The sequence below is a fragment of the Petaurus breviceps genome, unplaced genomic scaffold, assembly GCF_028583685.1.
Source record: "Petaurus breviceps papuanus isolate PSGF00001 unplaced genomic scaffold, PetGlider_PUasm1.0 91041, whole genome shotgun sequence".
Classification (NCBI taxonomy): Eukaryota; Metazoa; Chordata; class Mammalia; order Diprotodontia; family Petauridae; genus Petaurus; species Petaurus breviceps.
The window spans coordinates 7,752,142-7,778,487 of NW_027187400.1; positions in this window are offsets into that span (position 1 = coordinate 7,752,142).

Here is a 26,346-nt window from a genome sequence, read left to right on the forward strand (position 1 = left end):
TCTTTCTTTCTTTCTTTCTTTCTTTCTTTCTTTCTTTCTTTCTTTCTTTCTTCCTTTCTTTCTTTCTTTCTTCCTTTCTTCCTTTCTTCCTTCCTTTCTTCCTTCCTTCCTTCCTTCCTTCCTTCCTTCCTTCCTTCCTTCCTTCCTTTCTTTCTTTCTTTCTTTCTTTCTTTCTTTCTTTCTTTCTTTCTTTCTTTCTTTCTTTCTTTCTTTCTTTCTTTCTTTCTTTCTTTCTTTCTTTCTTTCTTTCTTTTTCTTTCTTTCCTCATTTGGAAGCCAGGGGATAGAAAGGACAGATTTTAAATTATTATAAAAATAAATAAATTCATCTTTAAAAATAAACCTAAGATATAAAGAAAAAATAAGAAGATTGAACTCAATGCCCTGTAAGGTCCTTCTGGCTCTAAATCTGTGATTCTATTTTATAAAGATATGCTATTAAATCACCTTGTCTCTCTGAAATGGGCAAAATCTGTAAACTTCCTCTATCTTCCATGGACCAAGTACCGTGCTAGGAGCTGGATAGAAGAAAAGAAGCATGAAACGGTCTCTGCCCCCAAGGAGCTTATGTTCTACTGGAGGAGCAGCATGCATGTCAATAAGTAAATACAAAATAAATACCTCCACTCTTTCCCCCTCCAGTCTGTCTTTTTCCAGGAATCTTCCTGGTGCAACAGATATGATTATAGGCCTAAGGAACCAAAGGTCTCGACCTGGAAGGGACCACAAAGATCACACCATGGCTCCTCCCGAAAACCTTCAGCGGCTCACTGTGGGCCACCACACAGAGCCTTCGCTGAGCATTCAGGACACTCTCCAATGGAGCCACAGCATGCCTATCCAGGCTTTTATTCTCTTTTCCCAATGTGGGCCTCAGGTGCTGATCACTTTGGGTTACTCACTGTAATCTGAACGTCCACCTTTGAACCTTTGATCACAATTTCATTTCCATAAAGAATGCTCGCTCCATTCTCTATCTCCCCAAAGTCCTCTTCACTCCTTAAGGCCTGCCTCAAGGGGTGCTTCTGGACTCCAGGAAGGCCTGGAGGAACATGAGACCTGGAAGCCAGCAATGGCTTCCATGTTTGTCTTCCTTTATTTGAGATCCTACAATCTGTACCACTCACCAGATACTTTTTATATGGCGTGTGAGAGGAAGGATTGTGAGTAGAAAGGGCCAGGACTTGGAGGCAGAAAATGTGGAAGTGAATCCTCTTCTGAGGCCTCAGTGCCCTTTATGAAATGAGGACACACAAGATAGTCTTCAAGACCTCTCTCAGCTCCAGCAGCCTGCGTTCTGAGGTCCTTCCAGCTCTAATGTCCTTTGTTCTAAGAGCTCTCTTCTAGTTTCAACATTCTGCATTCAGAAGCTCTTTTTAACTTCTACATTCTGTGTTCTAAGAACTCTTCCAGGTCTCACATTCTGTGTTCTAAGAACTCTTCCAGGTCTCACATTCTGTGTTCTAAGAACTCTTCCAGGTCTTACATTCTGTGTTCTAAGAGCTCTTCCAGGTCTCATGTTCTGTGTTCTAAGAACTCTTCCAGGTCTCACATTCTGTGTTCAAGAGCTCTTCCAGGTCTCACATTCTGTGTTCTAAGAACTCTTCCAGGTCTTACATTCTGTGTTCAAGAACTCTTCCAGTCGCACATTCTGTGTTCTAAGAATTCTTCCAGGTCTCACATTCTGTGTTCAAGAACTCTTCCAGGTCTCACATTCTGTGTTCAAGAACTCTTCCAGGTCTCACATTCTGTGTTCTAAGAACTCTTCCAGGTCTCACATTCTGTGTTCAAGAACTCTTCCAGTCGTACATTCTGTGTTCTAAGAATTCTTCCAGTTTTTATATTCTGTGTTCAAGAACTCTTCCAGGTCTCACATTCTGTGTTCAAGAACTCTTCCAGGTCTTACATTCTGTGTTTTGTGTTCTAAGAACTCCTCCAGGTCTCACGTTCTGTGTTCTAAGAACTCTTCTAGATCTCATGCTCTGTGTTGTAAGAACTCTTCCAGGTCTCACGTTCTGTGTTCTAAAGATTCTTTCAGATCTAATTGCCTCTTAATTCTTACATTTTATCTTGAGATCCCTCCAAGCTCTGACATTCTAATGTTCTAAATTCCTTCTGAATCTTAACATTCTATATTCTAAGGTTCTCTCCAGCTCTGGCACACTGTGGTTTTGCATGACTTTGATGAGCCTCTCACAGTTCTTTGCAGATATATCTTATGCCCTCAGATAGGCTATCTGCCCTGGAGGCCGGGGTTTGTATTTTTTTTTTTTTGCAGCCTTGCATCCCTCTTGGCACACCAAATGGGGCCATGAAGAGTAGGACCAATCGGAATGCTGGAACAGCAACAACAAGAGCGATAACAACTAGGACTAGAAGTACAGACTATTCAAGTCTAAAGGGACCATAGACTATAGAACAGAGAGGGTGTTAGGGGCGGAAGAACCTTGGAGCACAGAGGTTTAAACACAGACTGTTAGCCTATGAGGCAGCTAGGTGGTACAATGGATAGAGGGCTGGACTTAGAATCAGGAAAGCAGTTAAAATCTGGCCTCAGGTACTCATTAGCTGTAAGACCCTGGGCAAGTCACTTGACCTGTGTTTGCCTCAGTTTTCCTAACTGTAAATTGGGGTTAATAACAGTACCTACCTCACAGGGTTGTTGTGAAGATTAAATGAGATAATATCTGTAAAGCACAGCACCTAGCACATAGTAGGTACAATATAAATGCTTTTTTCCTTTGCTTTCCTTTCCCTGTTAGAACTAGAAGAAGCCTTAGAGCAGCAGTGTCAAACAGAAAAGACCATACATAAGGATCCTTGAGGGCTCATGTTGACTTAGAAAACTACATACTTTTTATTCATACAAATTTATATTCTTATTCATTGTATTTATTTAACTTAATATTTCCCCAATTACATTTTAATCCAGTTCCTGGGGCGCCCACACTGGAGCACTTTCAGTTAGATGAGGTCCATTTGACACCTTTGCCATAGAACATAGGAGGTCAGAGTTGGTCAGGACAATGGAAGATTGAGTATCTGAGTGAGACGGACCTTAGAACATGGAATGTCAGATCTGGAAGGGGCCTTAGAATGAGGAATATCAGGAAGGAAACTTATAAAACTTCTAAGCTGGGAGGGTCCTTAGAACACAGGATGTCAGAGCTGGGAGGACCCTTAGAACCCAGGATGTCAGAGCTGGGAGGGCCCTTAGAGCACAGGATATCAGAGCTGGGATGGCCCTTAGAACACAGGATGTCAGAGCTGGGAGGGCCCTTAGAACACAGGATGTCAGGGCTGGGAGGGCGGCACCTTGGAGCTCATCTAGTCCAATCCCCTTTTGCTACGAGAGGGAAGCTGCTCTTTAATTCAGGTTTCTCAGTTCTTCTTCCCTGACTACACAGTAAGTTTCCCCTGTGAGTAGAGACTATGTCTTAGACTTTTCTTTTGACTCCCTATAACACCTTCTTCAGAGCTGGACACAGTAGATTTTAAACAAATTCTTGTTGACTGATTAAAGAAACTTCCCTGCCTCCCCCCCATCTGGCCTGAGGATGTACCTGATGCCTTGTTCCTGAGCAGAGAAGGTAGAGCTAAGTTCATAGAACCTAGGGACCCCCAGTCTTTGGGCAATGACCTTAAAGGTAGGGAGCCCCCTCGTTCAGTCCTAAGATGTAGCAGCTGCCAAGCAATTGGGCGGTCACCCAGCACTTCCCCCCTCCTGGACATCAGGGCCCAAGCAACTACCCTGCTGTGGCCACTGCTCAGAATACTTTCAGATGGTTGCATTGTTTGCTGCATGTTTAACCAATCAGGGCAGGAGCACAAGCAGGCTGGACGTCAGCCGTATCTGTCAGGATCTGGTTAGGGCTTTATCAAAGGGAAATGCTGGATGCTGGCGCCCCACATACCTGGCAGAAGGGACCATGTCTCCCTCTGCCAATCTGGGGAAGTAGCATTAAAGAATTCTATTTTGAAAAAGGTTAAGAAATGCTGTGGGACAATCTCTGAATGGATCTGTTTTCCTCCTCAACCACAAGCCATATAGATCAGGGACTGGGGCTCTAGGATTTTTTTTTTTTTGGTCTCTGCAGAAAATATGCTATTCCTTCTTTCTTTTTTGCTTTCTCCCTTCCTTCCTTTCTCCCTCCTCCCCTCCCTCTCTCTTTCCCTCTCTCTTTTCCTTCCTTCCCTCTTTTCCTTCCTTCCATCCTTCCTTCCTTCCTTCCTTCCTTTCTTCCTTCCTCCCTCCCTCCCTCTCTCTCTCCCTCCCTCCCTCCTTCCCTCCTCCCCTCTTCTCCCCTTTTTTTCCTCTTTCATTTATCATTCTCATTCTCCTTAGCCCCATCTCAACAGTCTTAAACTCTGCCCTGGAACCCCCTGGTCTCACCCAGAACCAGAGCTCACTGCATTTCTTAGCTGTGCTTCCAAACCACAATGCTGCATACAGGGACCTTCTAGCTCCCTTTTATGTATTATTTGTCCTCCCCATTGGAATGTAAGCTCCTCGAGGGCAGAGACCAGCTTGCTTTCTTGTATTTGTACTCCCTCCCTTTAGCATCCTAGTAGGCATTTAGTAAATGCTTTATCATTTATTCATCGTTCATCCTACAATTTCCTTGGTAGGTTTGGGCTTCCTGCTCTCAGAAAAACCAACCATGAGTTTTTCAGCTATGAGATATAGATTATAGATTACATATAAGATTAACTATGAGTCTATTAAATCTCTCTCATTTGATGTATTTTAGGCCCAGGCTTACATTCCCCTTTGCCTTCTGTTGATGATCTCCAGCTTACCCACTGTACGTCTTGTTGGCGCATCATTGTTTGAACATAGTCCCTCTCATTAGACTGTGAGCTCCTGGAGGGCAGGGATTATCTTTTATGTTTCTTTGTATCCTCAGGGCTTAGTCCAGTGCCTGGCACACAGTAGGTGCTTAATAGATGGTTGTTGACTGACTAACATTTGGAAGACAGTAAAGTTGCTCCCTGGCCTTGTTTCCTCCATGTATACCTGCGCTGGCATATTTGCTTTCTATAACAACGTAGTTGCTACCAACTTGAGCTTGTACCCTAAAAAACCCCTAATCCTCTAGCAAAGTAGAATTTGTAGTATATACCACAAAGTCCAGCGAGAACACTGAAATGGCTTCAGAATGTCAGCTGACAGTGACCTTGGAACATGAAATGTCAGAGCTGGGAGGGTCCTGAGAACAAGGAATGCAAAAGCTAAGAGTAATCTTAGACCAGGGAATGGCCAAGTAGGATCTTAGAACATAGAATTTAGAATTGAGAATGTAGAATGTGAAAGTTGGGAGGGACCTTAGATTTTAGAATGTCAGAACTGGGAGGGGCCTTAGAACACAGACTGTCAGAGCTGGGATGGCCCTTAGAACACTGGATGTCAGAGCTGGGAGGGGCCTTAGAACACAGAATGTCAGAGCTGGGACAGCCCTTAGAACACAGGATGTCAGAGGTGGGAGGGCCCTTAAAACATAAGGTGTCAGAGCTGGGAGGGATCTTAGAACATAGACTGTCAGGGCTGGGTTGGCCCTTAGAGCACAGAATGTCAGAGATGGGAGGGCCTTTAGAACAATGTATGCCAAATATTAGAACATGGAATATGAGAGCCTTACAACACAGAAAAAAAAAACTGAGAGTGATCTTAGAACATGCAATGTTAGGACACAGAGGCACTTTAGAATAGAGGATGTCGAATGTGAAAGCTGAGAGGGTTATGAAGACTCATAATGCCCAACCTCATTTGACAGACAGGGAAACCGTCTGAGGTGACAGTTTTGTCTCCCTCATGAGCTTGATCTTCAGCCCCCTTTTCCTGGCTTTACCTCCCCCCCCCCCCACCTAGGTGGCTGGCGGGCCTCTCCAATGTTCTCAGTAGGGAGGAGCTTTCCTGAACTCGAAGACAGACCCAGAGCACTGGCTTGTCTGCCAGCTTCCTCCTTTGCTCAAGAGAAACCACTGTTCATTTGCTTAAACCGTCTAGATAGCGCGCAGACAAGTGAAACCCCAGCTCCTGCATTTTTGATGAAGACGGGACTGTACAAGTGTGCACGGCATGCTGGGCCCAAGCCAGCCACAGGCAGCAGATCAATAATGAGACATGAGTGGGGGGAGCGTTAAACAAATCATGCTGGGAGGCCAGTACCAGCCTTGGGAAGCCAGAGAGCCCTCCCTGGGTATCCTTTGCCCCACGGGCTGTTCTCTTCTCCATCTAGTCGGGGATTTTCTGACATCTCCAATGCTCTTACAGGCCTTGTGAGAAAGGCACCAGGCAAGAAGCGAAGAATATGTGGTGTCTGCAGTATGTGTGTGACTGGGCACTATGTACTAGGCACTGTGGGGGGAGGCAAAGAGGGCTGAGCCTGAAGTCAGGAGACCCTGGTTTCAGTCCTAGCTCTGTGATACTGGGCTTGGCACTTCACCTTTTCATTGCTTTATACATAAAATGTAGTGGTTAGACTAGATAGTATCTAGACAGGCTAGGATGTAAGGGTACTTCTATCTCTAACCAGTGTTCTAAGATCTCTCCCAACCCTGACATTCCATGTTCTAAGGGCCCTCTAAGCACTGACATTCTGTTTTCTAAGTGTACTTCTAACTCTGACAATCTTTGTCCTAGGGGCGCTCCCAGCTCTGACATTCTCTGTTCTAAGGGCCCTCCCAGCTCTGCCAGTCTGTGTTCTAAGGCCCCTCCCAGCTCTGACATCCTGTGCTCTAAGGGCCCTCCCAGCTCTGACATTCTGTGTTCTAGGTTCCTCCCAGTTCTGACATCCTGTGTTCATAGGATCATATTTTTAAAAATGCATTTGAATTGACATCTTTCTTTATACATCACCTACATTACCCATTGTACTCCTCTCCTGTCTTTCTCGTACAGAGCCATCTCCTATAATAAAGGATGAAACAAACTTCAGCTGACCTAGCTAACATCAAACACCCACCTAACACTCCATGTAGCATGTGACGCTCAGGCTACCACCTCTGTGCACAAGTGGGTGGAATGATCTTCTCGTCTCTCCTTTGGGCCCAAGCTTGGCCACTGTCACTTATGCAGGATTCAGTTCTAATTGTGTTGCTATTGTAATGGTTCTTTCCACTTAGGCTTCTACAGGCATTGTCTGCCTGCTTCTGCTCACTTCACTCTGCATCAGCTTATGTGTCTTCCATGTTTCACTGTATTTATCATTCACTCTTATGACACAATAATATTCCATTGCATTCGTGGACCACAATGGGTTTAGCCATTCCCCAATCAATAGTGAGTTATTTTCAGGTCTTTGCTGCCACGAAAAAGTGCTGCTATAAATATTTTGGCATATATGGGGTCTTTTTTTTTTTTAAATCATTGACCTCCTGAATTGCATACATAGCAGAGGAGTCTCTGAGTCAAAGGGCATAAACGTTTCAGTCATGCTCTCTTTGCATAATTCTAAATTACTTTCCAGAATAATTAGATCACCAATAGTGCATTAAATGTCCCTGTCTTTCCGCAACACCTCCATCACTGACTATTCATATCATGGGTTATCTTTGCCAATTTGCTGTTGTTTTAATTAATATTTCTTTTATTATAAGTGATTTGGAATATTCTTTTGTATAGTTGTTAATAGTTTATAATTCCTCTTTTGAGAAATGTTTGTCTGAATCCTTTGACCACTCATCTATTAAGAGATGTGTTTTGATCTTATATATTTCTACTATCTATATATCTTGCATATGTTGGAGATAGTTGATACAAAAAATTTCCCCAATCAAAGGATTCCCTTTTTTTCCCCCGGCTGCATTATTTTTGTTCGTTCAAAAGTCTTTAAATTTCATTTACTCAAAATCCATATTTTATCTTTTATGGTCACCTCTATTTTTTGGCTAGGAACTTGCCCCCTTAGCCATAGTTATAAAAGGCATATTATATGCTTCTCTCTCTTTTTACAAAAAATGGAATCATTTTTAATATCAGGTTGCAAATCCAGGTTGATGTCATTGTGGTACCTAGTATAAGATGCTGATCTAAACCCCATTTCAACCAGACTGCTTTCCAGTTTTCTCAGATATTATTGTTAGATAGGAACCTCTTTTCTTGTTAATACTCATTTTGGGTTTGTCAAACATGGAGTGATTTAGTTTGATTTTTGTGTGTAAGCAACAAATTGAAGGATTTTGTTTTCTTATCTATTTGCTCTTTTCTTTCCTTTTATGGGATTGTTTGGTCTATTCATATTTAAAGTTATGAAAATTCAACATTTTCCCCACCATTTTGTCTCCAGTATTGTTTTTCAAAACCCTGTCCTCTTTCAAGTAAATACATTGTCCCCAGAATTAATTTTGCATAAAGAACTTTGATGTATTCTTATTCAACTAGATCTCCTCTCCTTTCATTTGTCAAACCTTTCCCTTGTATGGGGTTTTACTTAAATTAGTAATTTCTTTTTCTTTCTTTTATTTAGTGTTCTATCTTCCCTCCATTCCCCCCCACAGTTAAGTGGTTAGTTGAAAATTTCCTTCTTTAGTCTTTCCACCTTCTTATATTTTTCTAAGATTTTTCTTTGTTCTTTTCATTCTCTTCCATTCCCATCTATTCTGAAAGTATATTCCCTAAATAATATTCAGAGGATATTAATAATATTAATTAAATTTACTACATAATTAAACACTAACAGTCAATAATATTCTCTGAAAGTTTTTTCTCTGTGGTCTATACAATTATTTATTCCTTTTTTAATTAATCTATTTGTGTTCTTCATAAAGTTCAAGTTTCTGAAGTACTGGATTTGAGATTCCTTACCTAACAAAGGTCTGTCATTGTCTTTATGGATCTTGCTCCATCGTCCCTTTTTTTTTCTATTGAGCTTTACTTTCAGAAGTATCAATTTTTGAGGGATGTAAAGTGGATAGAAACAATATTCTTTTTTTTAAATAAATAAATTTATTTATTTATTTTTAGTTTTCAACATTCATTTCCACAAGATTTTCTCCCTGTCTCTCCCCTACCCCATGCCAAGAGGGCAAGCATACTGAATACCCCTTCCCCTAATCTGCTCTCTCTTATATCCTCCCCCATCCCTGCCTTACTTTCTTGTGGGGCAAGATGGATTTCTATACCTCATTCCCTGTATATCTTATTTCCCAGTTGCATGTAAAAAACGATTTTTAACATTTGTTTTTTAAAACTTTGAGTTCCAGATGCTCTCTCCCTTCTTCCCTGCTCACCCACTCCCACTGGGAAGACAAGCAATTCAATAAAGCTTTTATGTGTGTAGTTACACAAAACATTTCCATAGTAGTTATATTGTGAAAGACTAACTATATTTCCCTCTGTCCTATCCCGGCCCCCCATTTATTCTATTTTCTCCTTTGACCCTGTCCCTTTTAAAAAATGTTTGCTTCTAACTCCCCTCTCCCCCAATCTGCCCTCCCCCCTCTTATCCCCTTCCCCTCTGCTTTCCTGTAGGGTAACATAGAAGCAACATTCTATGGGAGAAATAACCCCGTGTTCAGAGCTATCCAGTTCAATTCTACTTCTTGCCCTCTCCATGATCATTCTCCTTCCCACTGATTTTGCCAGGTCTCTGGGTCTTTGTCTGCCTCCCTTTTCTGGGGACCAGAGGCTTCTGGGAGACCATCTATTCCTTTTCTGGGAAAATGATGTGGATGCAACTCTTTTTCTGAGCAGGTCCTTTCCCAATACTCCAACCCCAACCAGACTAACGCCATCCCAAGGTGCTCAGATGTCATCAAAGGCATATACCTTTTCCCCCAGTGGGAGTGCTCTTTATCTCTGGGGTGAGACCTGCCATTTTTAAGCCCAGTATTGATTTATTTCCTTCTGCCATCTTTCCCATTCTCTTTAGTTCTTCTTCTTGTTGAGAGAATATAGGAGATGTCACCTCCCCATTGTTCATCTGTAAACTTGGTAAAGGTACATCACCAGTTCCCCTCTGACCTCAAATCCCCTCTCCCAATTCATATAACTGCTTACTCACTGTGTAATATTGTCTCACAGTATCCATTGATTCATGAGTACAGGGGCTATGGTGCTTCATTTCAGTTCTGATCCTCTACCTTCACTTTTCTGCTTTTTTCAAATTCTATTTACATCTTTATTCCTTTGTATGCTTTTAAAAATATGTCTTGATGATCCTTCTTTGTTTTTATATTTAAAATATAAAATGCCTAGACTATGACATGCAGATAAATGAGCAGTCACTTAGAAGTATGTAGTCTCCAAAGAACTGAAATTGAGTGTCACACAGGACAAGAGAGAGGGGCAGGGTGGGTATGAATGAGTATATTTAAAAAATGACTAGTTTGAAATATAACAGAAGGACATCAAGGGGCAAATGTATGAGAAGAAGAAGATAAGTTAGTCATGTGGTGAGAGAGAAGGAGAGATGGACAGAAAAATTCTCTGCTGTACCCTCAAAGTTAGGAAAAAAAGGAGAAACAGCCTCAGCACACTGGGAGGCTCCCTTCTGATGAACTCATGGGAAGGTGTGAGCAAGAGTTTCATAGGACAAGCAAGTGTGCATAGCGTGAGCTGGATCATTGGTGTGAACAGTCAAATATCTCTGAGATGACGGATCTATTTGTTTATGTGTATGGGGTATTCAAGGAGAGCCAGCCCCTCAGATTCAAGGGCTTGTTGGGCCCTTTTTAAGTCTGCTCATCCACCTTTGGTGTCCACCAGGTGTTCAGCTCTCATGTGTGGTTCCAAGAAGCTGTAGCTTCAGTAGTGGCCACACCCTGGTAAACCATCTTGGCAGACAGACTAAAGCAGGTTGAGGGTAAACTACAGACCTCAAATCCATTGGTAAATTAGGGGGATGTCTACCCCAATTAGGTGAAGATTTTCCCCCAATGGAATGAGTAGATGAGAATAATTTGTTCCAACTGCCACAAAGGCGGCCGAAGCAGACACTTTGGAGCGCTTAGAACTTGGTCAGATATCAAAGATGTCAAGGTTATCTACTGCATCCCGGGCCATCACCAGTGGTCTTGACTTTTGTCCTGCCCCTGGACTTCAGTGACCCTAGAGGAGAAAGTGAGGCTGTCGACTTGGTACAGCTCTTCCTCACTTAAATCCAATCCTCACCCACGTCAGCACATCACCCTGTCATATCACTGGTCCTCTTAGGAAATGGATGGCCAACAACAGCAACAGAAGTGACATTTACCGTATGGGTTAGCGTTTCTCTTTATCTTTTACAAATAACCTATAAACACAGGATGATTGATTTTATTATTTACTCTTCCCTTGATAATTATGCTTACTTACCTTGCTGTTGCTTCTGTTGTTTGGGGTTTTTTGCAACTTGAAGATTCTTTTTAGGAATGCTTCAAATTCCTCTTTTTGGTTGACATGTCATCTTTTTTCTTTGTGGATTGAGGCTTAGATTTGCAGGGTAGGTTGTTTGGGGATGTATCTTGAGTTTCTTTGATTTCCAGAATCTGCTATTCCTTTCTGTGGTTTCTAGGGAAACACACATATACATATACTCACATATGTATATATATGTATGTCTATATTATATACATATATACATACATACATGTATAATATACATATATTATATATATATTACATATTCCTTTACATTTGAAGACCTTTCTCCTAGCCTCTCATAAAATTTGTTTGTTTGACTCAGGGATTATTCAATTCAACCACTATGTGGTTTGGGGTTTGAAGCACAGGTTTTTGTTTTTGTTTTTCTGGAGGAAACATGTAGATACTTCCCATTGGTGCTTTGTTTTCTGTATTTAGAAGTTCTAGGCAGTTTTCTTCCCTTATTTCCTGAATTATGGCATCCAGGACTTTTGATTTGTCAAATTCCTCTTGGAGAACTATGATTCTTAGGTTATGTCTACACATCTTGTCTCAGAGGCCAATGGCATTTGCTTCCATAGACATAATATATTCTTTTAATGGTACTACCTTGTGCTTCTCTTCTTCCTTCTATCATGTTTTCTTCCACTTTCATATTTGTTTCAGATCTATTCATCTCTCATTCACTTCTTTGGAGAAGCTCTCTATTGTGGATTAATTTTTTTCTAATCGGTTAATTGGGTTTCATACTTCTGCTTTTACAATAATAAATTCAGATACATATTCATTCCTAATTAATTTTCTTATATATTTCACTTATTTTTTTTTAACCATTCTGGAATTTCTTATTGTTCAATGCTCTTCTGGGATTCCACAGGACTCTGTATTTCATCAGGCATTGGTTCACTTTGTTTTGTAATATTTGTTAAGAAGGCTTTCTGAACTCTTTGAGGGTTTAGTATTCATACTTCCTTCTAGTTTTAGGATCCTCTGTTGATTTGTTGGCTTATGCTCTGGGTTTTAATTGATCTGTCTTCCTTTTTAAATCTGTGGTGACCTTTTTTCCCCTTATATTCCCCTATGTACTCTCCTTCTTTTCTGGCAGATGTGTCCCTGGGATCAGAGTGCCAAGCTTCCTCAGCCTCCTTCATGTTTGAGAATTTAGGATTTCGGTTTCTTTGGTCTTGGTCCCTGTTTCTGAGTAGCTTCCTGGGGGGTGGTATGGGGAGAGGACTGGCCCTGGTTGTTTTTCAGGCCCATTTCCTTTAAGCTTGCGGCAATTCCCACACTTGCCCACTGCCCCCCAGCTACTGGCTCTCTTCCATTCCTTCTATGGCTCTTCCCTCCCCCCACCATGTGTTGTCTGCCATTTTTTGCATAGTTAGGGAATGGTGTTGGGTAGATCATTCTGGATAGAGTCTCTGCAGCCTTGGGGAATCCTTAACACAAGGGCCACTCTAGGCAGAGAGCAGCACGATCCCTGACCCCTCTCTATATGGCTGGGCGGCATCATTGCCTCCCAGTTGTTCTGGGGTAGGAGTAATCAGAGGGACCCCAATATGGACCCCAGAGACAAGCCTGTGTGTCAGTTTGTGCTTCTCACTTGAGGCTATGGAGGGGCAGGGGTGCTAAGTGAGCACTTTAAGTATTTGCATTCTCTTGGGTGAATCCATTCAGGATTTTACCTTGTTGGTTTCTTTCTTTTCTGTCCTGTGTATTTGTCTGTAGTTACTATACATGTGGTACATGGTTCCTCTTTTGATGGGTTTTTGAGAATTAGTGGAAACTGTGAAGGGCTTTTTGGCTATGATTTGGTTGGTTCTATGATTCCCAAATCCTCATGTTCCAAGGTCCTTTCTAGCCCTGACATTCTATGTTCATAGGATCATATTCTAAGGTCCCCTGCAGACCTAATATTCTGTGCCCATAGAGTCCTATTCTAAGGTGACTTCTGGCTCTGATATTCTATGTTCTGAGTGAGGATCCTTCCAGTCTTAGCTTCTACACTCGTAAGATAATAGAATCATGTTCTAGGTTGTGACATTCTAAGTTCTAAGGTCCTTTCTAGCTCTGACATTCTAGACTCTAAGGTCTTTTCCAGTTCTGACTGCCTATTATAGGTTGAATTGGATGCCCCATGGATACATTAAATTAAACATGTCCAAAATGGGGTACATTCTCTTTATCCCTAAACCCACCGCTCTTCTGAATTTCTAAGAATCATAGTGCTCCAAGAAGAACAGGACAAATAAAAACCCCAGGACAACGTAATGCAGGAAATAAGGGAAGAAAACTGCTGAGAACCTCTAAATACAGAAACCAAAGCACCCATGGAAAGCATCTCTATATGTCTAGGGCAGGGGTGGGGAACCTGGGGCCTCGAGGCCACATGGGAACCCCTAGGTCCTTAAGTGAATCCCTTTGACTAAATCCACACTTCACAGAACAAATCCCCTAATAACAGGATTTGTTCTGTAAAACTGGGACTCAGCCAAAAGGCCACACTTGAAGACCTAGAGGGCCACAGGTAACCTCGAGGCCCCAGGCTTCCCACGCCTGGTCTAGGACATTATATCTTCCAATTACCCAGGTTTGTGAACTTGATGTCATCCTTGGTTCCTCACTCTCAATCACCCTACTCATCTACTAAGTTGCCAAATCCAGTCATTTCTTTGTCCACAACATCTCTCTGATGTATCCCCTTCTTTACTCGGCCACCCTAGTTCAAGCCCCTGCCACTTATCTCTTGAACTATACACTACAATAACCTTCTAACTGGTCCTGCTGTCTCAAGTCTCTCCCTACACCAGCCCACCCTCTATTCAGCTGCCAGAGTGATTGTCCTAAAGTTCAGGTCCAGCCATGTCCACCTCCCTACTCAATAATGTCTATTGACTTCCTTTTATTGCTAGAATCAAATATGAACAGATCTTTGGCTTTTAAAGCTTGTCAGAATCTATACTCATTCCTTCCCGTTCACACATTCTATGGGTCATGGGTCCTACTTGCTGGTCTTTGCACACAATTCTCCATCTCCCATCCCTGAGCCTTTGTCCTGGCTGTTCCCCCTGCCTGGAATGTCCTCTCTCCTTATCTTTGCCTCTTACAATCCCTGGTTCTTTCAAGACTCAGTTCAAAAGCCCTCTTCTGCAGGAAGTCTTTTCTGGATGTCCCAAGGACTTTAGGCTTCTCTGTTAAGGTTACCATCCATTTACCCTTTATGTGTCTTGTATGGACCAATTTGTATGTATGTTACATCCCTTGTTCGAGGCAAGTTCCTTGAGGGAAGGGAGTATCTTTACTTTTTCTTTCTATTCTCAGTGGTTAGCACAGTGGTGGGCACATAGTAAGTTCTTAATAAATGCTTGTTGGTTGATTGACATCCTTTGTTCTCAGTTCCCTCCCACCTCTTACAGTCTGTGCTCCAAAGACCCTCCCAGCTCCGACATCCTATGTTCTAAGGCCCCTCCAAACTCTGACATTCTCTGTTCTAAGGACCCTCCCAGCTCTGACATCCTGTGTTCTAAGGCCCTCTTAGCTCTGACATTCCATGTTCTAAGACATTCTTTGTTCTGCTGTAAGGCCAGATCTCATATCCTGACTCTTCTGTATAAGGGCATTGCTTTGGAAATACAGTCCATTCTCTGGGATGAACTATCCCAGATTACAAATCCATCCTCATGCCCCACTTTGGGGTAACCTAGGCTGGCTGGGGCTCCCAGTCTCTGCCCTGATCTCCTCCCTGAGCCCACATTCATAAAGAGTACATTCTTCCTTCACCTGAACCTCGAAGGGCCTGGAGGATTTTTTAATAATGATTTCAGCATGTGCTTTGTATAAACAGAGGCTGGGTCTGTGGGGAGATGCAGGGAGTTCGGGCACCGGCCGATTGGTGGGGCTAAAAATAGAAAAATGAAAGGGTTGTAATTAGGAGGCAGAAATCTTGAAACAAATTTCTTGGAAACTCCCCTCCCTCAAGCCCCAGAATTCTTTTTTTTTCTCCCCATACAGATGGAGCAGGGGAAGCCAGAGGGGTGAGGGCTGGTATCACAACACAGGCTTCCTTCCTGGCTTGGAAAAGGGGGGATGAGGAGAACTGGGGGGAGTCAGGGGGGCCAGGAACAAAAAGTCTGTTCAGGAGGCTGATTCTGCCTGACATGCTCTTTTGAGCTCCCGAGTAGCATTTACAGCTAAAGATATGGAAAAGAAAATAAATCTTCCAGGCCCAGCATCTTGCTTTAATTAATAACATAATCAAGTTCTTGGCCTGGTAGAACGGAACGATTTCGACACTCACTGCTCTTCTGGCAGCTGGGGGCAAGGAGGGGTGGGTGGGTAGGGGCTTGGCCCGCTCTCTCCAACGGTGCCCTCAGAACGTTCAGGTGGGATTCAGGAAGGCCATGGAAGCATCCGCCCAGGGAGCAAGCTCTAGACTAGGTGGGGCAGCACAATGGGAAGGCCTTGAACATTTCTTTCCTTTGATGATACAGATGCACATGAGCTTTGAATACTGGACAATCGCTTTCTCTGTAGCATGCAAGAGTTTCTGTCGTGATACATTGTCTGTGACACACTGGACAAGTAATTCCCTCTCTCTGACAGGTTTCCTTATCTAAGGCCTCTGACAAGAGGGTCTTCCTGCCCCAAATCCCATGATGGTGTATTGTAGTGAAGATTCAAAATTTGGACACTAGTCATCAGCATCACCATTATCAATAAATAATCCTAAATCAATACCAATAATACTAAATCAATAAATAACAACAACTAATCGAGAATTACAATAAATATAATACTAATGGTAATGATGATAATTGAAATAAAGTTTCATACCATATTAAATGTGGAAGAATAAAAGAGTAGTAACTTGCCCTAGGGCCCATTTCTATCCAAATTCCATCACAATAAGACATGGAGGTTGCCCAGTAGTTAGTGCTGGACCTGGAATCAGGAAGACCTGAGTTCAAATCCAGCCTCAGACACTCACTAGCTCTATGACCCTGAGCAAGTCATTTAATGGTTGCCTCGGTTTCCAAATTTGTAAACTGGGAATAATTATAGCTCCCACCTCCCATTATTGTTGTGAGGAGTAAATTAAATCATATTAAAATGTGATATAAATGCTAGTTATCATTATTAATGATAATGCTGGAGCTGTACCAAGGATGCTTTCAGTGAATCTGAAGATGAGCTCACATCCTAATATATTCATTTACCCAAGAAAAGTCTTTTTATCCACCTATGTAATGATCTACTTCAAATATAAAATACAAAACACATTTAAATATATAATGTTAATATAATGTATCATATAAAAGAATAATATAATAATATAAAAAGTATAAAGTAATATAAAAGTATAAAAGAACAATAGTAGGCTAGTAATTTGTCTAAACTTCATCAAATAGGAGAATAATGATCGTGACAGCTGACACTTAGTGCTTAAAAGTTTCTGAAATGCTTTACATGAGTTATCTCATCTGGTCCCGGAAACAGCTGTGTGAGCTATGTATTACTATTCTCTCCATTTTACAGATCAAGATGCTGAGATTTGGAGAGATATCTGGTGCCCTCTCTGCTCTGCAATGCAATCTAGAATTGGAAGGGACCTTAGAAGGTCACTGGGTCCGATGCCCTCATTTTAATAGTTGAGAGGCTGAAGTTGAGAGTCATACAGGCAAATCTGTGGCAGGGACATCATTCAAACCCTGAGTCTTTGACTCTAACTTCTGGGTTCTTTCCACTCCAGCAGTTCTCAAACTTTTCAGTTGTAGGATGCCTTTACACTCTTAAAACATATTGAGAACTTTCAGAAGAACTTTTGCTTATGTAGGTTCTATCTATTGATAATTACAGTATTAGAAATTCAAATATCTTCGTATTATTATGTAAATGGTTTTGATTTCATGGACTTACAAAGAGCGTCTGAGGGATCTTACTTCCCCCTACAGAAGCCCCTGGACCACACCCTGAGAACTGATGCCTCCCCAGGATGGTTGGATGGGGCACACTTTTCAAATCTTTTCCAGGACACACAGATGTCTAGAGCTGGCCCTCCTTCTTGGTCCTGGAGGAGAGTACTCAGAGAGCACCAGGCAAGGCAGTGGAAAGGTTGGGTTCTCAGGCACAGAGGTAGCAAGAGTCTGCCGAGAGATTTCAAGGAGAAACACCAAGTAGTATGAAAAAAATTATTTGTGGGAAGGAGGAGAGATCCAGGGAGAATGGGTAAAACCATCACTAAAGAGGGAGGAACACGGTGAAGTAGGAGGAAGGAAAAACTAAGAGGTGGGACACTGGATGGGTGTGGGGGCCTAGTCTTTGCCACTAAATTCTCATGTTATCTTTGGAAAATTTATTCTAGCTTTCTGGGACTGAGTCTCTTACCCATGGGATGCAGGAGCTGACCTAAATCGAAGGTTCTTTACCTTTTTTGTGTCCTGGACATGCATAGGATAAAATACATAGGATTACAAAGGAAATTATATTGAAATATAGTAATCCAAATATTTTTGGAAAAACAAGTTCATGAATCCCAGGTTAAGAACTCCAGATTAGATGATCTCTAAGGATCTTCTCACCTTTGATATTCCATGTTTCAAGATCCTTCTTAGCTCTGACATTTTGTGTTCTAACATTCTGTTTCTATGACATTTTATGAAGCTGTGACATACTATATTCTGAAGTCCCTCTTAGTTCTGACATTCTGTGTTCTAAGACCCCTCCCAACTCTGACATCCTGTGTTCAAGGGCCCTCCCAGCTCTGACACCCAGTGTTCTAAGGGCCCTCCCAGCCCTGATGTCCTATGTTCTAAGGGCCCTCCTGTAATGGGAATGTAAATTTAAAGATCTTCCCTGCCCCTAGGCTAAAGTGCACCTAGAGCCTGGGGTGGGAGGCTTGTTTTTCAGTAGATACTTCTTGATTGGCCAGTGAGTCAATAAGGTTGTTACATTCTCTGAGCCAGGAGAAGGCTCTATAAGCCCTGATGTGAGGCTTTGTTTTGGGGCTCACTTTGAGAAGTGTTCTGTGATTTGATCTGGATTCTGGGAAGCCGTTGTCCAGAGCCTCCTGGCTTTGAAAAACCCAGATGTTGATTTGGTATGGATGTAATGGTTGCACAGTTTAGAAAGCTGTCTACTTGATCTGTTTCTGTCTTGATTATTCTGCCTGTATACTTTGAAGTTCAGGGTGCTGACCTTTTTCCCCTGAACGAGGTAAATGATATATGTTTGACTGATTAAAGTAAGCTTGTTAACCCATTTTGAGTTGCTTTCCTTTGTCAAAGCAGATCCAAGAACCTGTATTGGAAGCAAACCCTGAGGACGCTTGAGGTGCTTGCTACTACACCTCCCAGCTCTGACATTTTGTGTTCTAAGGGCTGTCTTTGCTCTGACATTGTAGGATTCAACCACAGGGTTGTTGTGAGGATTAAATGGGATTGTCTGTAAAGCACTTTTTAAATCTTAAAGAAATATGTGGTTGTGTATACATATGAGTGTGTATATGCATAAATGTGTGTATGTGTGTATACATATGTGTGTATGTATACCTATGTGTGTATGCCAGTTGGTCTATAGACAGGGCCTACACTCACAGAACTTTCCTCAGGGGCAGGGATAAGGAGGCCAGATGATAAGGCATAGCTGAGGCCTTAGCTGGACTGTCCTGCTGATCAGCTGTGCCATCCTGGCCTTCTCTGTATATAATAGGAGAACTTGTCCTTATGTACGTCTGTGAGGGAGGATGAGAACGGCAGACTCTGTAATCTATTTTGAGGAAGAAGGAAACTGGACTCTTGCTGCTAGAAGGGACCTTAGTCCATGCTCTTCATTTCCATATGATGAAATTGAGACCCAGAGTGGGAAATAACCTACTCAAGGTCACACATCAAAATGGCAGGACAGCTGGGACTAGAACTGAGGCTTCCTGACTCTTGGGTCAAAGAACCACTAAAAACCTCTCAGGGAGAGAAAGAAGAGGAAAAAGAGTAAGAGAAATGAGAGGCAAGACACAAAATAAAGGAATACAATACCCCTCTGAACCACTCCCCTTTACCACTTACTGGGTTCCCTCAGGTCTGAATACCTCTGATTCAAGGGGTAGTGTGAGTTTATATTTCTAAAACATATGAGCCCCCACTGATGAGTTCACCTTGTATTTAGTCAGCCATGGGATACAATTAGCTCAAAGCAAAGTCATTTGCTAAAATGACCTAAAAATAAGAGTAGCAACAAAGGATCTCTTATAAACCTGAGGCTTATATATACATATAATATATATATATATATATATATAATATAAAATATATATTTCTCTCTCTCTTTTTTTTTTTTTTTGCTTTTTGGAGGGGGGAGGTAGGGTAATTGGGGTTGACTTGCCCAAGGTCACATGGCTAATTTTTTTGTGTTAAGTGTCTGAGATCGGATTTGAACTCGGGTCCTCAGTTCCCACATATATACATAGCTGACGTGGGAAAAGGACGTACAGATATAAATGCACAGCTAGGTGGTGTAGTAGATGGCACACTGGGCCTGGAGTCAGGAAGACATGAGTTCAAATTTGACCTCACATACTTCCTAGTTGTGTGACCTTGAGCATGTCACTGATCTGCTGCCTGCCTTAGTTTCCTCATATGTAAAAGGGGATAATAGCACCTGCCTCCCAGGGTAGTTGTGAGAATCAAATGAGATAATATTTGTAAAGCACTCGGCATAGTGCTTGGAACATAGTAGGTGTTTAATAAATGCTTATTCTTTCCCTGTCCCACCAAGAGGGGAGGGTCACACTTGTGAAGGACACAGATGGACTGGCTATATGTTAGAAGGGCAAACTCAGGCCTCTTACACTACAGGGTTACAGGGCCACTGCCCTCCTCACGCCATCCCATCAGCCTTGTTCTAGAAGTCTCCACTGGACACTGTCTGATGGATGTCACTTCACTGCTTGGCTATCAGCATCACTGCCCCTGACTTTCATCTCAGCTGAGGTCCTGGCCTGCCAGGTCACTTACTGCTGTAGATTTTAGGAAGAGCTGGAGTCTACATTCTAGGACCAACAGGAATCTTAGCTCAACTAAACTGGTCTGCCATTTCCCAAGTGGGATTCCAACTGCAGACTCTCAGCTTTTCCTGCAAACTGGCCTTGTCCCCGTCACTGGATTCCTCTGCTTTGGAGTTCTGTCCCTCCACCCAGGCCAAGCTGGTGAATGGGTGGAGAGAGAGAGCTGGGGAGTTCCTGGCGCTGGCCAGCCCTTAGCCTCTTGGGGCTCCTTTTCATCTTCAAATGCACTGCTGGAGGCTTCACTCTATTTACAATCTTTGAATAAGTCATTCAGTGTCTGAGCAGGAAAAGTCTGAAAGGGACTTTTTCTAACCTCTGATTCCTCCAGGAAGAAGAACCAAAGGAGGAAAAATACAAGAGGAGGAGAAGGGGAAACAAGAGGAAAACAAGAGAGAAGAGAAGGGAGAAGAGAAGGGCATCCTGGCCTTGGAGTCAGAAGAACCGGGTTCTAGCTCCACGTTCACCAGTTACTAGCTGTATCCCTCTGAACCAATGTCTTCCCTCTCTGAGCCTCAGTCATTCCTCTCCTCTCCTTCTCCCACTTTGTGCTACTCACTTCCAAGGTCGGTGTGAAGATAGCACTGCCTAAACTAAAAGACGCTCTGGAAATGGGGGAGAGTCAGAAAATGACAAAAGGAGGAGATCCTATAGCAAATCTTCCTTCCTTCCTTCCTTCCTTCCTTCCTTCCTTCCTTCCTTCCTTCCTTCCTTCCTTCCTTCCTTCCTTCCTTCCTTCCTTCCTCCCTCCCTTCCTCTGTTCCCTCTTTCCTTTTTATTTTTTCTTGCTTTTTTTCCCTCCTTTTAATACCATCACCCTCAGGGTTGCACTGGAGCCTGCTCCAAAGGGGAGAGCTGGTTGTTAAAATTTTCAATACGAGCATTTACAAATTGTAGACCAACAAACACTACAAATCAAGGCTTGATTTATTGTTTTCTTGATAGTCCAGAGTCTGGACTTAAGATAAGTGATGGAAGAAATGTATACAATTCAGGTGAAATTGAAAAGTATTTTTCAAAATAAATTTTTTTTAGAAGTCAGTTGTGAAACATTTAGCAGTTCATTCTTGTCCTTATTCTTCCCCTCCCTACCCCTACCCCTGCTCCACACTGGGTAAGCCTAGGCTTGGGGAACATTGACTCATGGCTTATATAATTTGGATCATGGCGAGGGCTTGGTGCTGGTTGTTCATGGAACATGGGTTTAGAATTGGAAGGGACCTGACCTCAGCGAGCTTTCAGTCTAGTAAAGGGATAAGACTCCAACACCGATAGATAGTCAGTCAGTCAATAAGCATTTATTAAGCCCCTATTATGTTCCAGGCACGGTTCTAAGCACCTGGGAAACAAATAAAGGCCAAGGGGAGTCTAAGTGGGGGAGACAATGGGAAAACGGCCACATATAATCAGAAGAGATCAACAAGACAAATGGGAGATAATCAAGGAGGGGGGTTGGGAAAGGCTTCCTGGAGAAGGTGGGACTTCATCCCAGAGAGCCAAGGACCTATCATTTCAAGAAAAGGCTATTGGAAAAATGTAAAACCAAGAATCACAGAACTCAGCCCTGGAAGGGACTTCAGAATCACAGAATTGGGGAGCGGAAGGGATTTCATTAGAGGCCTGAGTTCAGCCTCCTTCTTCTCTCTGAATCCTTTCTGAAACATTACATAAAGTACTTAACACAGCTCTTTAAGGTTTACAAAGAGCTTTACAAACATCTCATCTTATCTTCACAACAATCATGGGAGGCAGGTGCTATTATTAGCCTCATTTTACAGATGAGGAAACTGAGGCAAACAGTGGTTAAGTGACTGCCCGGAATCACAATAAGTATCTGAGGTTAGATTTGAACTCAGTTCTTCCTGACTCCTAGCCCAGGACTTAATCCATTCCATTTGAAGACCTCCAAGAAAGAGGAACTATCTTCCAAGGAAAATAGAATGGAAGATGCTTTCAGACAGGAACTTTTTATTTTATTTTAAAATTTAATTTAATTTTTTGTTTGTTGAATTGAACTGTTGGCCATTTCATTTTTGGCACTAGCCATTAGAAAATGTATCCCAACTTGATCTCTCTACCACTTTCGCCCATAATTCTTAATTCTACTGTCTAGAACCAAAGCCTGATTCCTCTTTCCCATGATAGTGCTTCAGCTACTTGAAGACCACTGGCCTGTCTTTCCAAGTCTTCTCTTTTCCAATCTAAATATTCCCAGTTCCTTAGACCAGTCTTTGAATGGCACAGTCTCCCATGACCTGAGCTTTCCAGCCAGACTCATTGGGATGAGTTCTAATTTGTCAATGCCCCTCTCACAATATGTCTCCCAGAGTTGATAGAATCCAACCTCCTTAATGTAACAGATGAGGAAATTGAAAAGACTCCCATAGAAGGGATTTGATTTATTCAACATCAATAACTTGTCAGTGGTAAATCTGGGAATTGAACCTTTAACTCCTCTCTAATTCCAAATTCTTCGTTCTTTCCACATGTTACACTGCCTTTGTTGAATTTTTTCTCCTGCTTCTGCTTGCTCAGGGGATGGAGCAGGGATGAGGGAGCCCTGCCCTCCCTGAGCCAAGAGGAGAAAGAACATCTGTTTACTTGACCTGACTGACAGGTTAATTGATTTTTCTGGAGTGGTTCATTCATAAAGGCCCATTGAACCCTTCTCAAGGGGGTGGAGGCAGCCTTTTCATGAGCTCCCGCTGGGAGCAGCAGCCAGAATGACTTCTGAAAATGAGAAAGGGATTCCAAAGAAATGGGATTGGCTGCTTTGGCTCAGCTTCCAGCCTAGTGGCAGCCCCAGCAGCTGTGGTCCTCACTCAGAAGGCAAAGACCCTGTGGGCTGAATGTGGAAGAAAGAAAGTCAGAGGGTCTGGCTATGAGGCCTAGCTCCATCTCTTAGTAATATTGTGGGAAAGATGTCCTTCTCTCTTGGCCTGTTGCCTCTTCTGAAGACACCTGCCTCCCAGCTCTGATATCCTGTGTTCTAAGGGCCCTCCCAGCTCTGATATTCTGTGTGCTAAGGTCTCTGCCATCTCTGACATCCTGTGTTCTAAGGGCCCTCCCAGGTCTGACATCCTGGGTTCTAAGGGCCCTCCCAGCTCTGATATTCTGTGTTCTAAGGTCTCTGTCATCTCTGCCATTCTGTGTTCTAAGGCTTCTCCCAGTTCTGACATCCTGTGTTCTAAGGTCTCTATCATCTCTGACATTCCCTGTTCTAAGGCCCCTCCCAGCTCTGACATCCTGTGTTCTAAGGGCCCTCCCAGCTCTGACATCCTGTGTTCTAGGGTCCTCTCAGGTCTGACATTCTGTGTTCTAAAGTCCCTTCTAGATCTGATCTATGTTCCATGATAGCTTTAACATTGTATGGTCTAAAGATCCTCTCCAGCTCTAAAATTCTGGAATCCTTTGACCTCCACTTGAGTGTTCTGTCATCATCCATAGATCTGAGACCTTTTAGGTGTGGGTACTCCATCTAAAATGCAGATCACAGCTCATTCCATTTGGATCTCCCATAAATTCTTAGGGAATCTGCTCAATGTTAGAGGCCTTCCTCTGGTCCTCTGGACATCATGGGTACACCAGTGCATCACATGGGCTAGTCATGTTCTTGAGTTCAAATTTGGCTTCAGATACTTACTAGCTGTGTGACCCTGGTCAAGTCACTCAATGCTGTTTGCCTCAATTCCTCATCCACAAGCTGGAGAAGGACATAACAAACCACTCCAGTATCTTTGCCTAGAAAACCCCAAAATCGGGTTATGAAGAGTCAGACACAACTGAAATGACTGAACAATGACAAAAGTGCCATGGTAATTGTTGAGAGGCTTGGACAGATCCAGCTCCCGAGATTTCACTGGTTTACAAAACCCCTAGTGAGGAAACTTTTGCAGATGCAGATCACCACGTGTTCTGCAATGTGTGGTCTTTGAGAGGGCCCTAGGGACCTGAGAGGTTAGACTTGCCCAGAGTCCCAGAGCCAGTGTGGGTGCCAAGGCTGACCCTTGGTCCACTTCCTACTACTACTACCACTACTATTACCACCACCACCACCACCACCACTACTACTACTACCACTGCTGCTACTACTACCACTACCACTACCACCACTACTACTACTACTTCTTCTACTACTACTACTACTACTACTACTACTACTACCACCACTACACTATTACCTGAATGACTTTGAGCAAGCACCTTAAACCATGAATAGCCATATCAAGGGGAGTGATTAAATCTGACAGCTCTCTTAGGGATGAGTCAAACTTAATTCCTTCTAATACTCAGAGACAGGTTCCCCCACCCCCACCCCCACCTGAGTCTTCTCTTCTTCAGGCTCATAATCTTCATTCCTCCCAATACCTCTCTCATGGCCTGGCCTTTAGTTCATAGGAGCATACATTTAGGACAAAAAGGGTCTATAGATGTCACTGGGTGCAGTCCTCTCCTTTAATAGATGAGGAAATGGTCCAAAAGATGGATTAACTTGCCCAGGGTTATATAGCCAGTTAGCATCTGAGACAGGATTTGAACCCAGGTCTGCTAGACCCCAGGCCTGGTGCTCTATTTGCTATCTAACATTGGCTCTACACCATCCTGGCCTCCCTGCTTTGATGGTACTCCCGGTTGTCAGTGTCCTTCCTGAAATGCAGTCCCCGGATGTCAATACCCTCTCTGGGTGACTAGAGATTCAGAAATAGCTTCTCCAAAGCCACTGGGAAGGACCCTGAGATGGCACAAAAGACCCACAATCCACATTCAGGGCACATGGCATGGCATGGACCTGTAAACCAACTGTTTAAGACACATTCAGTGGCAGGAGGAGGGCCAGAACACTAAAAGGTCATTGCCATCACAAAGCAAGAGGGACAGGGCAGAACCAGCCTGGGCTGGAACTGTTTTAAGGTGAGGCTCCTGGAAACATTGGGAAAGAAATACCTCCTACAGCAGTTTTCCTACTTAACTAGGCATTCTTGCCAACTTGGTGCCAAATTCTGTCGTTGCTCTGCTGCTGAAGGACTGTCAGTCACTCTTAAATTTTGTGGCCTGGGGCAAAGGCCTGATTGCCCTGCCTTAGGTATGGCTAAAAGCTATATGCTATTCCCCACCATTCTCCTAGAATAGAACAAGCTTTTGTACCCTCGAATTCTATGCTTTACAACATCCAGAGGAAAAAAAGAGAGATAGGGATTTTTAGGGGGAAGGAAACAGGGAGGGAGAAAGAGACAGGGAGAAATGAGGCAGCGAGAGAGGGTATGAGAGGAGGAAAGAAGAGAGAACTGTCTCCTTGGCTCCTGGGTCCTGCTGTTATTTACTTTCTGCTCCTGCCCTGGATACCATTGCTCTCAGAAGAAACTTCCAAGGAAGAGAGAAATGGGAGGAAATCAGAGTTTAATCAGTTCCAGCTGGTGTAATGTGTTCCAGGTGATGGCTTCCTATAATCATGTCTCTCCTCTAACTCAGGCTGGCCTGGGCCTTTCACCATCTTCAAGAGAAAGTAAACATGGGCGAGTTTGCGGTCGGAGCCTCCCGTGGGGGCCGAAACTCCACCCTCCGCCCCTTGGCCGAGGCGTCAGCCACATTGGGATGGGGCTTCTGGAAGCTAAGGAAGGGAGGTGGTGGAGAGGCCTCACCTGGCCTGGAAATCATTCCAAACAAGCAGCCCTTTCTGGAGGGGTGGGGAACAGTCATGGCTTGAACAAAATGGAGGTGAACTCTGTCACAAGGGACATCTTCAAGCAGTAATTGCCTGACTGCTGAGAAAGCTGCCAAAGGCACTCTGCCTCAGGTTGGGGCCGGACCAAATGTCATTCCTTTCAACACTAAGAGTTTAGGCTCTATCCTTCTGTGTTCTAGAGTGGCATGGGACAGAGGACAAGGGTGCTGAATTTGGATTCAGAGAACCAGGGCTCAGACCTAGGCTTTGTAAGCTCACAATCTA